This window comes from Phaseolus vulgaris, chromosome 8, assembly GCF_000499845.2.
Source record: "Phaseolus vulgaris cultivar G19833 chromosome 8, P. vulgaris v2.0, whole genome shotgun sequence".
Lineage (NCBI taxonomy): Eukaryota > Viridiplantae > Streptophyta > Magnoliopsida > Fabales > Fabaceae > Phaseolus > Phaseolus vulgaris.
The window spans coordinates 49766006-49773521 of NC_023752.2; the positions used below are offsets into that span (position 1 = coordinate 49766006).

Genomic DNA, 7516 nt, shown 5'->3' on the forward strand with positions numbered 1-7516 from the left:
TCATCTGTAACAAGTGTAATCTGTGTAAACTGCTGAACAATTATGTTTGTGTGTGTTGCTGAGATTGGTTGTGTGTTCTTGAGGTGTTCAAGATCAGCAATCTTAGTGTTGGCCAAGGAGAGTGTGTTTCTTGAGGTTTTCAAGGTCATTCTCTTGGTTGTTGTTGTAAGTGATCAAGGTGTGGTTGCTTAGTGGATTTCCTCAGGGTTTCTGAGAAGACTGAATGTAGCTCTGGGTTGGAGTGAACCAGTATAAACAGCTGCGTACAATCTTTCTATCCCTAACTCTTTAATTTCAGTTTGTTTGTTGTTTGCTGGTATAAACAACCGATTGTTTCGAAGAAACAACCGATTGTTTTTTCTGGTATTACAGTTTTGCTTGCTGTTTTGGCTAACTGAATTGCTGAATCAATTGGTTTCTGAAATAAGTTCATTCTAGCTGTGAAAAGTTTGCGAAAACCCCTTTAAACCATTCACCCCTTTAAACAATCTTTCTATCCCTAACTCTTTAATTTCAGTTTGTTTGTTGTTTGCTGGTATAAACAACCGATTGTTTCGAAGAAACAACCGATTGTTTTTTCTGGTATTACAGTTTTGCTTGTTGTTTTGGCTAACTGAATTGCTGAATCAATTGGTTTCTGAAATAAGTTCATTCTAGCTTTGAAAAGTTTGCGAAAACCCCTTTAAACCATTCACCCCCCCCCCTTCTAGTTTAAAGCCATCTTTTCTAACAATTGGCATCAAGAGCTTGGTTCTTGTAAGTCATTCAAGTTGATCCTAAAATCTTTCAAAATGTCTGATAGACTACTGTTTGGGGAAGGTGCCTCAATAAACAGACCACCCTTGTTTTGTGGTTTGAATTACCAGTTTTGGAAAGTTAGAATGAAAATATTTATGGAATCTCTTGACAAAGAAATTTGGGATGCAATTGAAAATGGTCTTTTTATTCCAACATTTGAAAAAGATGGTTCTGTCATTGAGAAGTCGTGGTCTTAATGGACTGAAGCAGAAAGTAGAAAGGCCAAATTCGATTGCATTGCCAAAAATATTATAACCTCTACTTTAAATTCTGATGAGTTTTTCAGGGTCTCACAATGCAAATCATCAAAAGAGATGTGGGATGCTTTGGAAGTCACTCATGAAGGAACAAACGAGGTGAAAAGGGCTAGAAAGCATGCTCTCATCCAAGAGTATGAGATGTTTAGAATGCTGAAAGGTGAAACCATAGCTGAAGTGCAAAAAAGGTTTACACACATCATCAATCACCTTATGAGCCTTGACAAGACGTTTGATAAAGAGGAGCTGAACATCAAGATCTTAAAATTGCTGAATCAATTGGTTTCTGAAATAAGTTCATTCTAGCTTTGAAAAGTTTGCGAAAACCCCTTTAAACCATTCACACCACCCCCCCCCCCCCCCCCCGCCCCCTCTAGTTTAAAGCCATCTTTTCTAACAAATATTATATGTGAATTGACAATTCAAAAAAATACCAAACAATACACACAAACACATCAGTAGGTTCTTCAAATCTTCAAAGCAGATTTGGAAGCATCAAAGCACCTGGTTCAACATGGACAACCACCAAAAGAAATTCTAACTTTGGGAAAGTCCTAGGCTTTTAGTTATGGGAAGAGCTCGCCATAAGTGGTGGTGTTGAAAGAGAATGAGATAATGTAGTGTGTTTCAATTTAAGGTTCTGGTGTGTGTCGAAGTTGTGGAAACAATGGTATTTATAGTTAGATTGATACAATTTGGATCGTTGAAATGATGGATGCAATCATGATCGTGGACACTAATTTGTAATGCCACAAATGACATTCTACATGGTTGCAAGATTCATTATACGTGTAAACAATAACTTCACTAGAATTGGTGCAATTAGTGCCCATTGTCTAATTTCATTTATTTGATTTCATACGTGTGAACGGTAACATCACATGAATTGATGTCTTTAATGACAATCGTGTGAGTTGTGCATTAATGCAAGACTCGTCAAGCATGAATAATGATATTGTAAGAATTAATGGCCTTAACAAGAAGGGGTGAATTGTTTAAGGGGCATTTTTCGCAAATATATGTTAAGAACGAAGATTGGTATTGATTTACAGATAAACGAATCAGATCAGCCAAGAAAACAGAACTGTTAAACCATCTATCAGAAAAACAACCGGTTGAAATTACGTTTTAACCGATTGTTTATGGCAGCAGTGTTAAAATCACAATTCAATCAGATTTTAAATGAGTGAGGAAAAGAGAATATCACACAATCAATTATATGGGTTCACTCTTTACCAAAGCTACATCCAGTCCCCAGAAAACCACTAGGTATTCACTAAGTAACCAACAACAAATTACAATCACACAACAGTACAAATAAGTGATCTTGATCCCACAAGATCGCACACCCTCTTTGGCTTTTCACACAATCACAGTCAGAACAACCTCTGACCTTACAGATTTAATGTTTTAGAAGTATGCAGAATGAAAAACAATTATAAGAATAGAAGGAACAAATTACACCTGGTGTACAGGAAATCCCAGAGCTCCTAATTACCTTCTTGAACCAATTTTACAACCTTAGGCAATCTAGCAAAGGTTGAATCAAATCTTCCTCAAAATGTTTCTTAATCTCACTTTCTGTGTATTTTCAAATATGGAGGGTAACTAGTTTTATAACTCTTCAATCTAGTCGTTTTAGGCAGTTAAACACGAGTCAAAACAGATTCAAATCAACTGAAAACATATTTAACAGATTTTTGAAAAGCTGTTAAGAAATTCAAAAATCAACCGGTTGAAATGTCGTTTTAACCGGTTATCAAAATGAAATACTTCTTTTTACTCAACGGAAATATAAAACCTTTTTTTATTAATTATGGTAATATATTTATAAAAGTACAAAATAAATGAAAGAATTATAAAAAAAATAAATAACTTTTTCTTATTGTTTTGTGATAATAAAATTTTAAATAAATTGTTTAGTCATAATAGCGAGTTTTAGTATTTTATCTATAAACGATATATAAATGATTCCGTAATTGTATTAATACTTTAGGGTACCCTATCATGGCTTTCGCAGTAGCACACCTGGTTCATTTCTTATGTTGAAATTCGGGTTCAACTCCCGATTGCGAAATTTATTTTTATCAAAATAAATACTTCTTTTTATTCAACGGAAATATAAAACCTTTTTTTATTAATTATTGTAATATATTTATAAAAGTAAAAAATAAATGAAAGAATTATAAAAAAAATAAATAACTTTTTCTTATTGTTTTGTGATAATACATTTTAAATAAATTGTTTAGTCATAATAGCGAGTTTTAGTATTTTATCTATAAACGATATAAAAATGATTCCGTAATAAACTTACATTAAAGTTGTAAGTCATGATGGGAACTTAATAAACATTCAAGAAACTGTGGGATATTATGACCCTTTACAATATCCACTATTATTTCCTTTTGGAACATATGGTTGGGATTTCAACACAAAAAATCATAATGGCCAAAGTATCTCATGCTGAAAATATTATAGCTACATGGTTCAGGTAACTTCCAACTTCCAACAATTTACTTATCAATGTTGTGTCATAAAATTAATACACATACATGATTACTTCAATGTAGATTCAACCCAATGATCAATCTACAATATTACAAGCGGGACGACTTTTACAACAATATGTTGTAGACAACTATGTCAAGATTGAAGCAGGAAGGTTACGATGGATTCGAAATTATCAAAATAATATTCGTGCTGAAGTGTATCAAGGTTTGCAAGATGCTTTGCACGAAGGACAAACTCACACAGGTACATAATATTTGTAACATACTACATCTATTACATATAAATATATCAAAACTCATAGTGTTTTTTTATTCAAGGAAATGTTGGACAGAGGACAATATTACCATCATCATTTATTGGTAGTTGTCGAGACTTGACCCAACGATATGAAGATGGCATGGCAATTGTTGCTCATGATGGTAAACCTGATATTTTCCTTACAATGACATGCAATCCTTCTTGGAGTGAAATTTCATCAGAACTTAAAAATTTTCAAACTCCACAAGATCGTCCTGACTTGCTCACAAGAATATTTCGTGCAAAATTTGAACAATTGAAGGAAGATGTGATCGATAAAGGAGTTCTTAGAAAAGTTAAAAGTTACATGTATGTGACTGAATTCCAAAAACGTGGACTACCCCATGTGCATATGTTACTTATCTTACACGATAATGATAAATTACGTGATCCAGAAGATTATGATAGCATTGTTAGAGCAGAGACACCAAAAAGTGAAGAAGAACCACAGTTGCACGAAGCTGTACTAAAACACATGATACACGGGCCTTGCGGAACTCTTAATCCAAGATCACCATGTATGAAGCACAATCAATGCAAGAAAAAATATCCTAAAGAGTTCTTGGAAGAAACACGTCAAGGTACTGATTCATATCCACAATACAAAAGACGTTTCAATGCACCGGTATCTATAAATAGAAATGCGACTGTTGACAATAGATGGGTGGTTCCTTATAACCCTTGGTTGTTGCTAAAATATGATTGTCATATAAATGTTGAGGTGTGTAGTAGCATTAAAAGTATTAAATATTTATACAAGTATGTGTACAAAGGTCCAGATCGAGTAGCAATAAAGGTTCGTAGAGGATCAATTGTAGATGAAGTCCAACAATATATTGATGCTAGATGGATTTGCGCTCCGGAGGCTTTATGGAAAATATTTAGATTTAAACTTTATAGAATGAATCCAAGTGTAGAAAGATTACAAATTCATTTACCAAATCCTCATCAGGTGCGCTTCTATAAGCATCAGAACATAAGTGATGTATTAAATGATGACAATGTCTCCAAAACCATGCTCACGCAATTCTTTGCACTAAATTGTCGAGATCCACATTCTAGAAGTTATTTGTATAGAGAAATTCCACAACATTATTGTTGGCATAACAGACAAAATGAATGGTACCCAAGAAGGTCAAGGAAGAAAGTTATTGGTCGAATTTATACTATATCTCCTTCAGAAGGAGAAAAATTCTTCTTGCGTATTTTGTTATCCCATATAAGAGGGCCAACCAGTTGGGAATACCTATTATCACCGAATCAAACATATTGCCCCACATTTAAAAAAGCAGCTGAAAAATGGGGATTTTTAGAAAGCGATAATAGCATTCATGAATGCTCAGTCGAAGCATTAAGTTTACAAATGCCTTATGCTTTAAGGAGGTTGTTTGTGACCATATTATTTTTTTGTGAACCAACTCATGTTCGAAATCTCTGGAATGAGTTTTATATCTTTATGGCAGAAGATTATACTTTAAGAAGCACTTCTATGGGCATCAACGTTAATATGCTATTAAGGGATTTGAATGAACTTCTTATTCAACATGGTAAAACAATCAATGATTTTGATTTACCAGCATTAACATTGGATGCATTTGAAAATACTTCAGTACCAAGAATTATACAAGAAGAGTTATCAATACAAATACCTAATGAAGATGTTGACAATGTACAAAGATTGAATATTGATCAGTTGATCGCTTTCAATACCATTTTAGATGTAATTCATCGTAAGCAAAGTCAAGTATTTTTTGTGGATGGACCAGGAGGAACCGATAAAACATTCCTTTACCGTACATTAATTGCATATTATAAAAGTAAAGGAAAAATTATTTTAGCTACAGCCTCCTCTGGTATAGCTGCAACATTATTACCTGGTGGTCGAACTGCACGTTCTCGATTTAAGATACCTATTAATGTAGAAGTTGGTTCCTTTTGTTCAATAAGCAAACAATCTGATCTTGCAAAGCTACTAAGAGAATCAACCGCAATTATTTGGGATGAAGCACCAATGACTAATAGATATGCTTTAGAGGCATTAGATAGATCATTAAAGGACATTCTAGATTGTGATGCTCCATTTGGGGGGAAAGTGATGATATTAGGAGGAGATTTTCGCCAGGTACTACCAATTGTTCAAAAGGGTACAAAGGCACAAATGATTTCTGCATGTATTGTTAAGTCTCCTTTATGGAGTAACACAAAGGTATTGCATTCACAACAAAACATGCGATCATTGCAAGATCACAATTTTGCATAATACCTCATGCGTATTGGAGATGGGATTGAACCTACAATTCTTGATGATATGGTGAAAATACCCCATGAACTAGCAATACCATGGGAAAGAGAAAGTTCAATACAAAAACTTATACAAGAAACATTTCCCCAATTGCAATTTCATACATGGGATGCATCTTATATGGTTCAGAGAGCCATATTGACACCAAAAAATGAAGATGTTGAAATACTCAATAACATGATTATCGATCATTTTCCAAGAGAACAACATAATCTATTGTCATTTGATGAAGTTGAAGGAGACACACATAGTCTATACCAACAAGAGTACTTGCACTCCATTGCTCCAGGTGACTTGCCACCTCATATTTTAAAGCTTAAAAAAGGTGCACCATTAATGTTGTTGCAAAACATAGACCCTAAATCTGGGTTATGTAATGGGACGAGATTATTGTGTCGTGGGTTCTACATGAACATGTTGGATGTTGAAATCTTGACAGGTCAACATGTTCGAAAAAGATCTTTCTTACCAAGAATTAAACATAAAACAACAGAAAGTGCAGGTCTCCCATTTGTGCTTATTAGGAAACAATTTCCTGTGAAATTAAGTTTTGTCATTACTATAAATAAATCACAGGGGCAAACTATACCTAATGTTGGAATTTACCTTCCACGACACGTTTTTAGTCATGGTCAATTATATGTTGCACTATCAAGAGGTGTTTCTCAAGCTTCAACCAAAATTCTTATTAAAGAAGGACACCTTGAGGGAGAAGATGGAAATTTTACAAAAAATGTTGTTTATAAAGATATTTTGTTATCACAAAATCCGGTATTGTTCGTTTTATTTATGTGTGACACATAAAGATAAGTATAGGTTATTGTTCTACTTACATTATTTCTTATATATATATCAAAGGTAACATAATATACAAGAAGCCCTTACAGTTGAATGAAGATAACAAAACAGGGCATTCACACATTTATCTACACAAACAGGTAATTATCAATATATGTATATTGCATATATATGTGTGTATTTTACAATTTATTCATAATTGACATTCTTCCGTAGGAAACAAAATATGTAAAGACGAGAAAAATTATAAGGATGATCAATCATTCGCATTGGTTAAGCCAATTGACATCAAGGTATAACGATTTTACATAATGATGATGATAATGTATTTTTTTTATTCATAATGTATTATAAATTTATATTCTTAATCAAAGTATAATGATTTTACAAAATGATGATGATAATGTCATTTTTTTATTCATAATGTATTATAAAATTATATTGTTAATATATGTGTGTGAATAATAACATTTTTTTATTTTAATTTTAATATTAAATATAAATACATCTAAATGAACAAATCAAAATGCGGATACACAGGCGCTCGCGTCTG

The 7516-nt window shown here is 33.1% G+C and overlaps 1 pseudogene; it reads left to right on the forward strand.

Moving 5' to 3' along the window:
• Window positions 1-791: 791 nt before the first annotated feature.
• On the forward strand, window positions 792-6969 carry LOC137825296 (uncharacterized; annotated as a pseudogene).
• The last annotated feature ends 547 nt before the right edge of the window (window positions 6970-7516 follow it).